The sequence below is a fragment of the Loxodonta africana genome, chromosome 5 (genome assembly GCF_030014295.1).
Source record: "Loxodonta africana isolate mLoxAfr1 chromosome 5, mLoxAfr1.hap2, whole genome shotgun sequence".
In the NCBI taxonomy this organism is placed as follows: Eukaryota; Metazoa; Chordata; class Mammalia; order Proboscidea; family Elephantidae; genus Loxodonta; species Loxodonta africana.
In genome coordinates, this window is record NC_087346.1 from 131,910,098 (window position 1) to 131,927,582 (window position 17,485).

General features: G+C 39.5%; 1 pseudogene; it reads right to left on the bottom strand.

Annotated features, from left to right (window-relative positions):
• Positions 1 to 12,633: 12,633 nt before the first annotated feature.
• On the bottom strand, positions 12,634 to 17,190 carry LOC135231490 (uncharacterized; annotated as a pseudogene).
• Between the last annotated feature and the right edge of the window lie 295 nt (positions 17,191 to 17,485).

Genomic DNA, 17,485 nt, shown 5'->3' on the forward strand with positions numbered 1-17,485 from the left:
TTAATTCTATGCAATGCTCTAATTATCCAGGCCTGGGCTTCATATCCTCTCTTGGCATCCTGCAGTGGAGCTGTCCACATGGAAGCCACATGGACTGAAAAAGGGCAGATGAACAAATCATGGATTCAGGCTTTGCACCAAGGTAAATAAAAATGTGTATTTTGTCAGTTATGAATGACAGACTGCTCATAACATGACAGGCATATTGAAGGTTTTTTTTTTTTTTTTTTTTTTTTTAAGGTTTTCCTGAGCTAGAAAGCTTCCTAAGGATCTACCAATATGTACCCTAGAACCTGTGCCTCCAGGCAGGCATGACTGTCATTATGCTTCTGCCTGATTAGAACCTGGAAGTTTTGCCAATGCTTTATTTCTTAAGTGAGGGCATGGCAGCTGTAAAAGAAAACCAGATAACTCCAATCAACCTTGTTCCTCCTCAACATTCAGAAGAGAGAATTCTTCTCTAGATCAGAAAGATTTGGATGAAACTAGCTGCCACTCAAGGGCTTTTCCATATGATTCCTGGGTGTAAGAAGCTTTTCCAGGTACTCGCAGAAATGAGCCAATGTTGGAATATGTCCTATACTAAAAAAGAGCTGAAGCCCGTCACTCTGGAAGCATTGGCACAACTAAGTAATGACAAATCAACTGACTATGACTACTTCCTCCAGAAATGGGTGGAAAGCTTTTTCAAAAGGTAAAAGAGAGGTTTAAAGGATGGATCAACTACTCAAGAGCAGGTCGAGGCATCCATAAAGATGAATAAATGACCCACTCTAACACTTAGAAGGTTCATCATCAAAGACCCTTTTATGATTGAGGAAGTATTAAAGCACCTACTTAAATAGCAGCGCATCTGGATGTAGAACTACTAGATTCCAAAGTCATTTGAAATCCTGGACAGTCAAACTGAAATTTACCATTGTGTTCAAAATAATACGGCACCCAATCCTGTTCAGGGCTACCTTGCTTTGAGAACATGGACAACTAATTTACCCAAGGGATTATGTGTTCTTTTACTCACCTCCATTGATCACAACTGGGCACCTGTGGTGGTTATGAGGATTCATGTGCTTCCATCCTGGTCTCTGATTGAAACCTTTAGTTCAGGAAACTCCAAACTCATCTATACATGCAGAGCTGATTTAAGGACCACCTACCAGAGTGGGACACAAAGTCTTTTGGACATCTGTAAGAACCTTTTAAGAACCCACTGCCTTCAAGTCGATTCTGACTCATAGCTACCCTATATCTGCAGGCAGTCCAAATTGCAAAGATGCAAGACTGTTTCAGTAACCAGAACACTGAGACCAAAGACATGTAGGTAATTACTCAAGCAAAGCAACTGTATCAACCTTGTGGACATTTGATTCTAGAACCCTTGCCAGTCCTCTGAAAAATAAGTTCTGTATCAGATTCTGAAAGAAAGAGTTCTATAAGTTGGACTATAGGAATTAAAACTGTAGTGATTTGATAGTTTTTTAAAAATAATTTGTTTTATTTTTTGTTGTTGAGAATATATACTGCAAAACATACACCAATTCAACAGTTTCTACTTGTACAGTTCCATGATAATGATGTCATTCTTAGAGTTGTGCAACTATTCTCACCCTCCTTTTCAGAGTTGTTCCTCCCCCATTAATGTAAGCCCCCTAAGGTTCCTATCTAATCTTTCAAATTACTGTCATCAGTTTTATTTCATATGGATAGATCTTAAAAACACACAATGCTCAATGCAGACGCTCTTTTCTAGTTAAGCTAAACTATTTGTTTGATTTTAAGATTTCAGGGGGTCTTTCTGGTTTAAGGTTTAAAGATTATCCCAGGACAATAGTTTCAGGAGTTTGTCTAGCCTCTAGGGTTGAGGTGGTCTGGATTCCACGAGAATTTGAAGTTCTGTTCTACACTTCCATCCTTTTGATCCAGCCTTTCTATAGAATAGATCAAAATGTCCTGTAATGGCAGCCAGGCACCATCCAGTTTTTTCTGGTCTCACGGCAAAGGAGCCAGTTGTTCATGGAGTCAATTAGAGTAGTTGAGGTTGCTTATGTACAGCCAAACACCTCATGGAATTTGGTTCTTTGGTTTGGAGGTTTAGGGTCATGGTTTCATAGGCATCCCAATTAATTGTCCTACAATGTGTTTAGTGCTTCTGTTCTACCTCCTAATTTGTTGCGTAGTGCTTGGGGTCTTAAAAGGTTGCAAATTGCCATCCAAGGCACAGTTGATTTCTATTCACCTGTAACAACAGAAGAAGAAGGGGAGTCAGGAACAGGAGGAAGAAACGGGATGTGAGGCTAATTGCCTCCGTGAACAACTGCCTCCTTTACTATGAGACAAGAAGAACTGAATGGTGCCTGGCTAGCATTACTAAACATTTTGATTTGATACTTTTTTATATTATAGACCTTGATTGAAATATATGATTGGTATATATGTATATAGATATGTGCATGTGCACATGTATGTGTATACTCTTGTATAAATTGTTTCTGAGAAGCAAACCTTTCATGTGGAAGATAACTAAGATATCACATTTCTTGTGTTATTAGTGTATGTGTACATATGCCATTTTATTCACAGTGTGTTGCAGTAGTTGGTACACTTTGAGTTATTTGTTCTGGAGTGAATGTATATTTATTACTGTTCAAACAGCATAGATGTGTAAGTCGGAAGGCAGTATCTGGCACACTGAGACACCTCCAAGAAGGATATTGATTCATCAGATTCAGTTTACCCTGCAATATATGATTGCCCATGGATTCATTCAGTAATAAGACACAACACCCATGTTCATTTTTTACTTTGTTGCCCACCCCCCATCCCACAAGTCGCTAAACTCTTCCATCACCATTCTCTTCTTTACTTTAAAAGTAACTTTAGTAGATTTACTCTGATATCCCATTTCAAATGCAATTTGTTTTAAAATCTGATTCCAAATAATGATAAAGTCTTTAACCTGTGTAGACCAGTTGAGGTACGAAAGCACCTTAATGGCTTCAAAGCACTATATATTTTTAATTTGAAACATGAAACTGTGTGCTCCAACATTTATTTTGGAATCTGGCATCAAAAGTTCTTACATGCTAGAATCTTCTGAATATTTGTTCTTATAAGCTCTGTAAGACAGAGGAAACTCTGTCTCCCACATAAATTTGTGTAAATTTAATCAAACCACAAAATTATTTTTTTTTAATTTGTTAACAGCATTTCAGAAAAGTACACAAGTCTATTAATTGGGTATGTGCCTGTCAGCAAATAGGTTTTCTGATTATATGGCTTATTTTTTTGTTTTGTTTTTCGTATGTATCTTTTTTTGTTCCTTTCTAATGCCTTTGGAATATATTTTAGTTATAATGGAAAACTGTAATCATAATAAAAAATAATCAGTGTAGGTTTTTGGAAGCATGGTTTTTATATAGGATTTTATGAAGAATTTGAAGGGGAACAGATTAAGAGTTTTTAAATTTGAGAATTTTGGATATCAGCATTCCTCATGAAGGTATATTTCTATATTCAATTTTATTATCTTTCAGATTTATAAGACTATGTTTTATATACCATTCTACTAAGAAATGTGTACATATACTCACTGTATGATTTTAAATATAAATAAGGCATGGTAAAGATTATTATTTAAAATATACTTGTATTTTTTTTGTATTAGTACATCAGGTATTCTTTTGCATTTTATACAGCAAGTTGTGTTTTTTTTATTATTATTGTAAATACATTTTATGTGAATATGGTCTAATTGTTTTTTAAAAGGAGGAGGCTTATAACTTGATTTACATCTTAGAATATGATCAACAAGTACACTAGTAAATATTTAAAATAATGGAACATTCTGGCCGTGTCCCTTCATATTGCATTTCACTCCTACCCTCAAAACCATAGATTGCAAAGGGTATTATTCTAATGTCAACTAAAAATCAAAATATAGATTTGCTAAAGGAAAAATTGGACTACAAATCATTCCAAGGCCAAAATGCAATGGAGCCACTCACTAACAAGCAGGAAACACCAATAAAGTTTCAAGAAACATGGAGATTCTCTTCAATCAAAGCTCTCATTAGGAAATGGTGCTGAAAAAGTTACAGGACTAAGACGCAGTGACAGAAAGATGTTCCTAAGCAGAGCCAAGGTCACTGATTAATTCCGCAAAAGGTCTATCTCCCACTGTTTGGCTTTCCTGTTAACAGGATTCCTTACATATCTGAGAAGAGAAGAACTCAAAGGATGTGAAAGTTTTGAAGAACTCTGCTTAAGTCATTTAAAGCAATATTGCCACAATTTATGCATGAGATTTAATTGCAGATTTGTAAGCTATTCAAAAAAAAAACGAGAGTAGGGGTTATTTCCTACACATCTCTAGAATCCCTACAGCACCTCCATCCCTCTTTTGTCAGCTCATCATGCTGTGATGTCTTGTGTCTTGCTGTGAGATCCTTGATGAGATGGATAGGCACAATAGTCATAGCAACATACTTAAATAGGCCAGTGGTCATGAGGGTTACGCAAGATGTCAGCTACCAACAGCAACTTCCAGTGTTTTGCATCTAATCAATTTACCATGTGCTAGATTGAGAATAAAATGGGAAAAAGGCAGGTAATAATGCCCTAAAGGAAGCGTATTTTACTGAAGAAAGTTGACTAAAACCCCATGTCCACAACAGATACTTGTGCCTAGACAGAAGAAGTGGCTGCTTAAGGCCACGCATATTTAGTAGAAAAGCTAAACATCTTCTCTCTCACTCTCACTCTAGCTTTCTGTCATTTTTCCTTCTCTAATATTTTTCTCCAGGTAAAACTATAAAGAACATTTTTACGATTATATAGTGAAATCTGTGAGAGTTGAAACTCGTCAGGACTGCCTTGTTCTACTAGGTCTCTCAAGTTTTCCACCTTTGACAGGGTGAGGTGTTACCACTTTTCTATCACTCATTTTTGGTGGAAAATATTTGAGTTTTCCTCCTCTGACAGGTTTCTGCCTTACGTAGGTTCTGGTTTTTGCAGGTTTCACTGTAATAAAAGATAACCAAAAAACAAAAAACCTACTGACAGCAAGTTGGTTCTGACTCACAGTGACCATACACGACAGAGTAGAATTGCCTCATATGGTTTCCAAACCTGTAATCTTTAAGGAAGCAGACTGCCATATCTTTCTCCAGAGGAGCAGCTGGTGGGTTCGAACCACTGACCTTTTGTTTAGCAGCTGAGCACTTTTAACCACTATGCCACCAGGGCTTCCTGTAATAAAATCTAGTATATACTAAAGATAGTAAAAATATGTTTTTTTTTTTAAATCAATCCCATATTCAGTTAGCGCTTCTAAGGTGAAGTAGAGCACAATATAAGCACAGATATCTTAGTGACATTTTCAAAGCAAATACAATTGTTACAATATTTTTTGAAGAGTGCTGGGGTTGTTAAGAATGTGTGTTAACTTGGCTAGACCGTGATTCCCAGTATTGTGTGGTAGTCCACCATTTTGTGATCTAATGTGATTTTCCTATGATGTTAATGAGGCAGTTAGGTTAATGACACAGGACTTAGTCTACAAGGTTAGGTTTTGTCTTAAATCAATCTCTTTTGAGATATAAAAGAGAGAAGTACAGATTGAGCAGAGAGACCTGGGGACCTCATACCACCAAGAAGGATGCTCCCGGAGTGATGCATGTCCTTTGGACTTGGAGTCCCCGTGATGAGAAGCTCCTAGTCCTGGGAAGATTGATGACAAGGACCTCTCGCCAGAGCTGACAGAGAGAGAAAGGCTTCCCCTGGAGCTGGCACCCTGAATTTGGACTTCTAAACTGTAGAGAATAAATTTCTCTTTATTAGAACCATCCCACTTGAGATATTTCTGTTGTAGCATCAGTAGATAACTAAAACAAAATTTGCTTCTGTAGAGAACCCAGCCTAAGACAAACACAAATTTATTGTCTTCCATAACTTGAAAATAATTATTTTTATAAACTAGGTAATATTTTTTATAGCAGAAAAGTAAATCCTGAGTTCCCTCGCTTTACACTTTATCCAAGACATCACTTTCAAAGATAAACTAAGACAAAAAATCCTTTCTAGGTTATAATCCAAACAATAGATTTCAAGTATAAGAAAATCAAAAGGTTTTGGCAGTATGTTTACAAATTTTTTTTTTATTAAATATAATTTAAAATGAAAGGTAAAATTCAACATTTATTGAGTGGCATCCCTTATCCTATAGCCTTTATGCCCTTGATATACTTTTTTAAACTGTGGTTAAATTTATGTAACAAAACATTTGCCATTTCAATCATTTCTGCATGTACAGATCAGTGGCATTATTTATGTTCCTCATGTTATGCAACTTTCACCACTCCATTTTCAAAATTTTTCATCACCCTTAATAGAAACTCAGTGTCGTTAAGCAATAACTCCCTTTGTCTCCCTCCTTTACCCACCCCTGGTAACCACTAAAACACTTTTGTCTTTTTGAGTTTGCCTATTCTATATATTTCGTGTAAGTGGGATCATACAACGTTTGTTCTCTTTTCACTCAACATAATGTTTTGGCTTATTTTACTTGTTTCACTCAGCATAATGTTTTTGGGGTTCACCCATGTACAAGAATTTCATTTTTCTTTATGACCGAACACTGTTCTATTGTATGGATATACCATATTTTGCTTATCCATTCATCTATTAACGGGCACTAGGGTTGTTTCCACCTGTTGACTACTTAAGTGATGCTGCATGGAACATTTGTGTTTAATAAGTATCTGTTTGTGTCCTTGCTTTCAAGTCTTTTGGGTATATTAGTAGTGGAATTGCTAGGTTATATGTTAACTCTTTGTTTAACTTTTTGAGGAACCATCAAACTGTTTTCCACAGCAGCTGCACCATTTTGCAACCCAGTCAACAATGGATGAGGGCTCCAGTTTCTCCATATCCTCAGTTTTCTTATTTTTAGTTTTCAATTTTTCTGATAGTAGCCATTCTAGTGGGTGTGAAGTGGTATGTCATTGTGGCATTGATTTGATTTTCTCAATAACTAAGAAAGGTGAGCATATTTTCATGTGCTTGTTGGCCATTTGTATCTCTTCTTTGGTGAAATGTTCATTCAAGTCTTCTCCCATTTTTTGATTGGGCTGTTTGTATTTTTGTTGTTGAGTTATAGGAGTTCTTTATATACTCTTTATATTAAACCCCTATCAGATATATGGTTCCCAAACATTTTTCTCCTTCTTTATGTTGCCTCTTCACTTTGTTGATAAAGCACTCTGATGCCAAAAAGTTTTTCATTTTGATGAGGTCCAATTTTACCTATTTTGTCTTTCGTTGGTCATGCTTTTGATGTCATATCTAAGAATTAACTGGCAAACACTAGGTATTGAGTCATTACCCCATGTTCCATCCTAAGAGTTTTATCATGTTAGTTCTTAAGTTTAAGCCATTTATTCTTTCTTTTTTAGTTAATTTTTATATATGATGTGAGATAGAAGTTGAGTTTTATTCTTTTGCAAGTGGAAATCCAGTTGTCCCAGGACCATTTATTGAAGAGACTATTCTTTCTCTATTGAGTGAATTTAACCCACTTGTGGAAAATCAAATGACCATAGATGTTTATTTCTGGGCCCTCAATTCTACCGCAGCGGTCGGTGTGTCTATCATCATACCAGTACCAGGTTGTTTTGATTACTGCAGCAATACAGTACTTTTTAAAATTGGGAAGTCTGTGTACTCTTATTTTGATCTTATTTTCCAAGATTGCATTAGCTATTTGGAGGTCTTCGCAGTTCTATAAACTTAAGAATTTACTTTACCATTATGGCAAAAAAAAAAAAAAGCTATTGGAATTTTGATGGAGATTGAATTGAATGTATACATTGTTTTGGATAATGTCTTAGTCATCTAGTGCTGCTATAACAAAAATACCACAAGTGGACAGCTTTAACAAAGAGAAATTTATTTTCTCACAGTTTAGGAGGTTAGAAGTCCAAATTCAGAGTGCCAGCCCCAGGGGAATTCTTTCTCTCTCTATCAGCTCTAGAGGAAGGTCTTTGTCATCAATCCTCCCCTGGTCTAGAAGATTTTCAGCACAGGGACTCCTGGTCCAAATGATACTCTCCCCTTTTCATTTTTCATTCTTGGTGGTAGGAAGTTCTCATGATTCTCTGCTCATTTTTCTGTTTTATATCTCAAAAGAGATTGACTTAAAATACAACCTAATCTTGTAGATTGAGTCTGGCCTCATTAAAGGAACTGCTTTTAATCCTGCCTTGTTAATATCACAGAGACAGGATTTATAACACACAGGAAAATCACACCAGATGACAAAATGGTGGATAATGACACAATACTGGAAATCATGGCCAAGCTAAGTTGACACACATTTTGGGGGGACACAATTCAAGCTATAACCGGTAGTATTGACATCTACCTGTCCATTAACATGGATTTATCTTCTTTAGTATAACAAACGCAGGTAGTATAAGTTTTCCAATTTGATGATAAGAGGTTTATCTGTGAAAGATAAAGTGGAAGAAAGCAAGCTGAGCAATGAAAGCCTTCACACATTGATACAGATTTCACGTGTATGAAAGGAAATGGAGAAAGGAAGAGGTCTGTGTAAGACAATACTTAAATCATGAGGCAGGTACAACAAAGTCTCAGTCAATCCAATGTGGAGTGCCAGAGCAAAGATGGCCCATTAGAAGAGACCTCTGTTGAACAGAAATGGACAAGTTCTAGTATGTCCACCATGCTCAGTCATAGGCTGGTGCTGCCCTAGAAAAAAGGCGTCTTTGATTTGAAAGCTGGAGCAGTTTCTGAAAGTAGTTGGGGGTGTCAGCTAATGGCACTCCTTGCAGAGATATTAGTGGAACACCTCCATGGCTGTAAGGATCCCAGTGGCCTCTTCCTGAGGAAGCATAGAAGAGAAAGGTTAATAAGTTGAACTACAGCTCTTATCATTGCAGTTGGTTATGGGACTGCAACTGGCATTCAGTTTCTTCCTCCACCACTATCCATTTTGAATACCCTTCACGCTCAGCTATCTACTCTGCCAATCTTGATGGTTTATGTCGTGGTATGACCCAAATCTTCATTTTTTAGGTGCCAGAGCCACTAATAACCACATACTTTCCAGAGCAGAATTGCTACACTTGTCTATTCACCATAACAACTGAGCAAAGGGTACCAAAAGACTCCCAAGGGGATCATTTGAGTTTTTCACTTATTCCATCCTGTCTTCACCATGTAACAGCAGCCCTATCTCTTTCTGCCAATCCTCTTTTTTATGCTAAACTCTGGCACAAAAAGACCAAAGTTCTCAGGGTCATCAGCAGCTTGTTGTGTGGAAACTGGCAAGTGTGCTCCTGTTGCAGGGCCCAGAATTTCTGGGACAGGAAGCACAGAGGTCACCAGTGGGTCACTGGGGTTACTCCTGAATCTAGCTCTTGGTACCTGGATGTAGGTCTTCCACTTGAGGACGCAGCATCTTCTGGAAGTCTCTGCTTTAGTGTGCATACTGCATTTTGGAGGTGACACCTTCTATCAACAGAGTATTGGCTCTGAGTTTGTCCTTCAACCACGCCTTTAGTAGGCTATTCCAACACTATATCAGGTTGACATCTCTAGAGAGAGCATTATGTGATATGATCAGTAGAACCTAATGTATGACCCCCTTTATTACTTCATTCACAAGTGACAAAAGGTATACCTCAACACTGGTAACCAGAAACAGATTTTCTTCAGTGATTCTGAGAGAAAAAAGTGCTGCACTGGAATGGTTAAGCCTCTGGGCAAGAGCCAGAGTATATACCAAAACTAGATATACTTCATCTGACGCCATTCTTGGAGAAGGAAAGGGGAGACTTTATAAGGTCAGTTGCTGAGACAAAATGGTGTTGGGTCAGAGTTTGACTAGATAATCACCTTGGTGATGCCATTTATTACAACACGAACAATATTATGGGTGTTATGGGCAAATGTAATAAATGTCAGTTGCTGACACCTTAGAAAGGGCTGACTGGTTTAAAATGGTAATGTTGTTCAAATTTTCTGAAGAAAAAATTAACTATCTGTATTAGATCCTTAGGGCTGCCATAACAAATTACCACAAATGAGGTGTCTTAAAACAACAGGAATTTTTTGTCTTACAATTCTGGATGCTAAAAATTTAAAATCAAGGTGCCAGTAAGGTCATGTTCTCTATGAAGTCTCTAAAGAAGGATCTTTCCTTGACTCTTTCCTCACTTCTGGTGGTTGCTGGCAATCCTTAGGGGTCTTTGTCTTGCAGCTGCATCACTCCATGTCCCTGCCTACATCTCCACATGACCTTCTCCCTTGTGTCTTACTCCATGTCTCTGTGTCTTCTCCTTTTCCTATCCTTATAAGAATAAGGATATCCTGTCATATTGGATAAAGATACATCTTAATTTAACGTGACTTCATTTTAACTAGATACATCTGCAAAGACCCTATTTCCAAATAGGATCACATTCACATGTGCCAAGGTTGAGAACTTCAAAGTATCTCTTAAAAAAAAAAAAAAATCTCTTAGGAGGACAAAATTCAACCCACTACCTATTTGGACTTACGAATACCCTGATGTCCCCATTTTCCTTCCATCCCTTATCATTGAACTGATTGACTCTTGTCTGAAATGGAGGAATTCTTTTGTTGCTGTTAGAACAGAAAACTCCCATACTGACCAGATGGCAAAACAGCATAGATCCTTCGAATATACCACGAATAACTTAAATATCATAACTATATGTGGTAGGGAAACCCTGGTGGAGTAGTGGTTAAGTGCTACAGCTGCCAACAAAAAGGTCGGCAGTTCAAATCCACCAGGTGCTCCTTGGAAACTCTATGGGGCAGTTCTAGTCTGTCCTATAAGGTTGCTATGAGTCAGAATTGACTCGATGGCAGTGGGTTTTTTATGCGTGGCACAGTTCATTTTATACATTAAAGAAAATTGTTCAGTGCATTTAAAGTTTAGTTGATAGTTTCAGTACAATGAGACAAAATCAGAGAATGACTTTTTTTCTAATCTAATTGGTTTTTATAAATGAAAGAAAATTTTTCACATAGAATAAAAATAATGAAATGTATTCTACTCAGAATTTTGCAGTCAAACCAGAATTATCAGTAAATGTAATTCCTACATGTATTGCAGTATTCCAGTCATTATCTGCTATTCTGTATGCTGATTTAATATGCAGGAACCAAAGTTCTCTCCTTTAGAAACTATATGTCGCTTCAATACAAAATCTAGAGATGAATTTGAAACAGGTCTTTTTTTTATTCCCTCATTGCACTATGAATTAACTGCCAAGTCATACAGAGCATGTGAGAATATTAACCAAACTTGACATGAGTAGTAATATAAAACTCTCTTAAAGGTGCTTAAGTACAAAATATAGAATATATTTTAACTTTCTGTATGAATTCACACACAGAATTTATTAACCTTTTCTTTTAATATACATGAAGTGTCACCTGCATAATTTTCTGATTTTTTAAATTTGCCTATATAGATATGTAGATATGAATTAAAAAATATAAATATATTTGATGAATATTCCCAAGTTTATTTTAGTGGTCTCAATGTCGTCATGATAACTTTCAAAGGTAAGTATAAGTATTACTATTTTTATGGCCAGGTTAATTTTGGTGTTAATAATTTAAAATAAGTCTCAATTCTATATAAGCGAATAAGAATGCTGTCTTAGGCTGGGTTCTCTAGAGAAGCAAAACCAGTAAAGTGTATAAATATATATAGAGAGAGATTTATATCAAGAAAACCGTTCACAAGTTTGTAGAGGCTAGAAAGTCCCAAGTCTGTGGATCAGGATAGAGGTCTCTCCAAATTCATGCAGCTGCAGAAGCTGGCAAACCCAAGATCAGCAGGTTGTAGAGCAGGGCTCCCACTCACAGACTGTGAAAGTTGACGAATACCGAGATCAGCAGGCAAGACTGCAAGCTTTCTCCTGATTTACGTAGCTACAGGGCTAGTGAACCCAAGATCAGTAGGTCAGTAAGCAGAACTCTTTCTTGCAGAATGTGAAGATCGACAAATTCCAAGATTGACAGGTAAGCTGCTAGCTCAAGTTCCAAGAACCAGAGGTCAGACAATAAGAGACAGTTGCCAAATCCAGAACAAGCCAAAGCCTTGGCAAGGTGAGCAGGAAGGAAGCAGGTGTCAGAGAGCAACAAGATGAAGGCTCAGGGGGGTGGTAAGCTGCCACAGGCTCTGCCCCTGTTAGTACCAGTCAGCAGATTCCATCATGGGGGTGAAAACATATCAAATTTCAACAGGAAAGTGATCACAATATTATACAACTGCCAAAACACTGGGAATCATGGCCCAGCCAAGTTGACACACAATCTTAATCATCACACATACACAGAGGTTATCATACATAAATCCAAATATAAAATTATTGTAAAAGCACTGTCTTAGGCTGGGTTCAATAGAGAAGAAAAACCAGTAAAGTGTATAAATCTACATAGAGAGATTTATAATGAGGAAACAGCTCATGCAATGGTAGGGGTTGGAACGTCCCAAGTTCTTGGGTCAGGAGAGAATCCTTTCCCAATTCAAGGAGCCACAGTAGCTGGTGAACCCAAGATGAGCAGGTTGGAGAGCAGGGATCCCACTCACAGTTTGTGACAGTTGGGGAATCCCCAAAGTCGGCAGGGAAGACTGCAACGTTTCTCCTGAGTCACTTAGCTGCAGGGACTGGTGAACTCACGAGAGGCAGGTCGGGGAGCAGAGCTCTTTCTCGCAGGCCATGAAGATCAGCAAATCCCAAGATGGACAGGTAAGCTGCTAGCTCAAGTCCCAAGAACCAGAGGTCAGACAAGACATAGCTGCTGGATACAGAACAAACTAACAACCTTTTCAAGATGAGTAGGAAGGAAGTAGGTGGCAGAAGGTGGAGAGATGAAGGCTGAGAGGGCGGTGAGCTGCCACGGGCCCCACCCCCACTGGTACCACTCAGCAGATTCCATCAAGGAGGTGATTACATGTCAAATTTCAACAGGAAAGTGATCACAGCATTATACAACTGCCAAAACACCAAGAACCATCACCCAACCAAGTTGACACACCATCTTAACCATCACAGTCCACCACTTGTCAACTTGGCATCTGTACATATCTCCCCAAACCATACATATTCTCTGAACAAACACAACTACAAAGTTATACTTGTGCCTCATATGATACAACTAACATACGTAAACCAAAAATGCACTGGTCCCATTTACATCTTAAATTTCTTAAGTGGAAAAAAAAAGGGAAGAAAACAAAAATATATGATGCATACATACAAAGCAGAAATACTCATAACAATTACAGTCTTCATTTCTGCAACTGGTCACGTGGCCATAACTGGTATTTAGAACTACATTCTTCCACCACTCTTTCTGTATTCCCTTTGCCCTCACCAAGCACCTCAGCTGGTCATGGTTCTTTGCCTGCTGGGGTAACCCAAACCTTCATTCCTGAAGGGTTTGGACCATTAGTAGTCATGTCAGAATTGGGTTGGTGTGGTTTTTCATTGACTTTAATCACAGGACACGGTACTATTTAGAGATGTCCTAAGCAATCTCCTGCATCCCAGACATACACTTCTTTACCTCCATTACATAGTATCAGTCTAATTTCCTCTTGGTAGTCTGGATCAATCACACCAGCCAGTATGGTAAGTCCCTTCTTTGCCTGTTGATCCAGAGGCATAAGGAACCCAGAGTGGTCAGGTGGCATTCTTAGCTTCCAGTGCAGTGGAATCAGTGAGGTGAGTCCAGGTGGGAGCATTCCGACCTTTGGAGCTAAGACCTCTAGACCTGTACAACATAAGGTTTTGGGGACAGGAAACAAAAATCTTGCAAGTGGGTCACTAGGGGTAATAGTGAGTGGTGCCACTCCCATTTTCATCCCTAGATTCCTGGACCCATAAATCTTGCTATGGGAGAAACAATACCTCATATTGGATGCTGGTTTAGAGCATATACAGCCTCCTGGAGAACATTGCCCCAAACCTGTAAGGTGTTGCCACCTAGCTGACGTCATAATTGTGTCTCTAGGAGACCATTCCATTGTTCTATCAAACCAGCTGCTACAGGATGATGGAAAATATGGTAAAACCAGTGAATTCCATGAGCATAGGCCCACTGCTGCACTTCATTTGCTGTGAAGGGAGTCCCTTGATCAAAGGCAATGCTGTATGGGATACCATGATGGTGGATTAGGCATTCTGTAAGTCCATGGATAGTAATGTTGGCAGAAGCATGGCGTGCAATGATGGCAAATCCATATCCAGAGTAAGTGTCTATTCCAGTAATGACAGAACGCTGCCCTTTCCATGATGGTAGTGGTCCAATGTAATTAACTTGCCACCAAGTTGCTGGCTGGTCACCTTGACGGATGGTGGGCCTATCAGGGAGTCAATGTTGTCTCTGCTGCTGGGAGATTAGGCACTCAACAGTGGCTGTAGCCAGGTCAATCCTGGTGAGTGGAAGTCCGTGTTGCTGGACCCATGCATAACCTCCATCCCTGCCACCATGGCCACTTTGTTCATGAGCCTATTAGGCAATGACAGGAGTAGCTGGGGAATGAACGTCAGTGGTTTCTGCAGAATGCATCATCCTATCCACTTGATTGTTAAAATCATCCTCTGCTGAGGTCACCTTTTGGTGAGCATTCATATGAGACACAAACAACTTCACTTCTTTGGCACATTCAGAGAGGTCTATCCACGCACCTTTTCCCCATAAATCCTTGTCTCAAATTTCCCAATCATGTTCCTTCCAAGTCCCTGACCATCCAACCAAACCACCGGCCACAGCCTATGAATCAGTATACAATCACACATCTGGACATTTTTCCTTCCAAACAAAATGAACAACCAGGTACACTGCTCTAAATTCTGCCCATTGGGAGGATTTCTCTTCACCACTGTCCTTCAGGGAGGTTTCAGAAAAGGGTTGAGGTGCTGCTGCTGTCCATTTTCGTGTAGTGCCTGGATATCCCACAGAACAACGAGTTTTCTCTTTTTCAGTCAACTGTTCATACGGAACTCCCCATGAGGCCATAGGTGCAGAGATGGAAGGTCATGTGACAGGAGTGGAGAACACGGACATTTGAGCCACTTCCTCATACAACTTGTTTGTGCCTTCAGGTCCTGCTCGGGCCCGATTTTGTATATACCATTTTCATTTAATGATGGAGTGCTGCTGTGCACATCCAACTTCATGACTCTGTGGGTCAGACAACACCCAGCTCATAATGGGCAACTCAGGCCACATTGTGACTTGGTGGCCCATGGTTAAGCGTTCAGTCTCTATTAAGGCCCAGTAACAAGCTAAAAGCTGTTTCTCAAAAGGAGAGTAGTTATCGGCAGAGGATTGCAGGGCTTTGCTCCAAAATCCTAAGTGCCGACACTGGGATTCAGCAATAGGGGCCTGCCAAAGACTCCATACAGCACCTCTATCTGACACCAACACTTCAATCACCATTGGATCAGCTGGATCATATGGCCAAGTGGCAGAGCAGCCTGAACCTGTTGTAGAGCCTTGTCTCGTTCTGGGTCCCACTCAAAACTAGCAGCTTTTCGAGTCACTTGATAAATAGGCCAGAGAAGCCCACCCAAATGAGGAATACATTGCCTCTAAAACCCAAGAGGCCCACTAGGTGCTGTGCCTCCTTTTTAGTTGTGGGAGCAGCCAGATGCAATAACTTATCCTTTACTTTAGAAGGAATATACTGACATGCCCCACACCACTGGACCGCTAGAAATTTCACTGAGATGGAAGGCACCTGAATTTTTGCAGGATTAATTTCCCACCCTGTAGCATGCAAATGTTTTACCAACAAGTCCAGAGTCATTGACATGTCTTTCTTACTAGTTCCAGTCAGCATAATGTTGCCATGTAGTGGACCAGTATGACATCTTGTGGAAGGGAAAGGCAATCAAGGTCCCTGTAGACTAAATTATGACATAGGTCTGGAGAATTGATGTAGCTCTGAGGTAGGCAAGTGAAGGTGTATTGCAGGCCTTGCCAGCTGAAGGCAAACAGCTTCTGATGGTCGTTTGAAATAGGTATGGAGAAAAAGGCATTCACCAGATCAATAGCTGCATACCAGGTTCTAGGAGATGTATTAATTTTTTCAAGCAATGAAACTACATCTGGAACAACGGCTGCAATCAGAGTCACCACCTTGTAAGTTTGATAATCTACTGTCATTCTCCAAGATCCATCTGTTTTTTGCACAGGCCAAACAGGAGAGTTGAATGGAAATGTGATGGGAATCACTACCCCTGCATCCTTCAAGTCCTTAATGGTGGCAGTAATCACTGTAATTCCTCCAGGAATGCTGTATTGCTTTTGATTTACTATTTTCCTAGGTAGGAACAGTTCTGATGGCTTCCACTTGGCTCTTCCTACCATAATAGCCCTTCCTCCATTCATCAGGAATCCAATATGGGGGTTCTGCCAATTGGTGAGTATATCTATTCCAATTATGCATCCTGGAACTGGGGAAATCACTACAGGATAGGTTCAGGGACCCACTGGACTTACTGTGAGATGGACATGAGCCAAGACTCCATTAATAACCTGATCTCCATACACTCCCACTCTGACTGGTAGGCTACAGTGACATTTGGGGTATCCTGGAATTAACGTCAGTTCAGAGCCAATATCCAGTAATCCCCAAAAAGTCTGATTATTTCCCTTTTCCCAAAGAACAGTCACTTTCATAAATGGCCATAGATCCCTTTGGGGAAGACTGGGAGAGAGATCGACTGTATAAATTTTTGGCAGTGTATTGGAGCCCTTCCTCGAGGGGACCCAACATCCCTTTTGTTCAAGGTGTTGTGGGTCTTTAAACTCGCTCAAGTCTAGGAATTGATTGAGAAACCGTGACTCTCTATACTGGAGATTCGAGTTAGACTGCTGTTCACCTGATCTGTAATTCGTCTGTTCGTACAGACCAAGTAAATGTTTAGTAGGTTCCCCATCTATTTCACTGCTGGGGACACCATGACCAAGTAGCCAAAGCCATAAGTCCATAAGAATCAGACTATCCTGATTACTGCTTTGACTCCACTGTCCATTACTGTAGCCACGCCTACCTTGTCTTTGTCGATTGAGGGCAGCCACTTGGCCCCTACTACTATGGGGTCCAATCAGCCCCATTGTAGTTATGTGTCTTAATTTAGTTAGGGCAGTTCCCACAGTCAAATCTGATTTACATAAAATAACAATCACAGTAGTCTTCTAAGATGTTGAAGGCCCCTTCACAAATTTGTTCCTCACGGTTGTGGTAAAAGCTGTGTCCTCTGGGCATTCCATGTGTGGGTCTGTGGGTCTAACCTGATAAATTCACCTTTGCATGCCAATTTCCCTAAGCCTTTCGATACCTTCTTCTACAGTACACCAAAGCAGGCCTGGTACTTCAACTCGGTTTAGTGTAGGCGACCATGTAATTCTT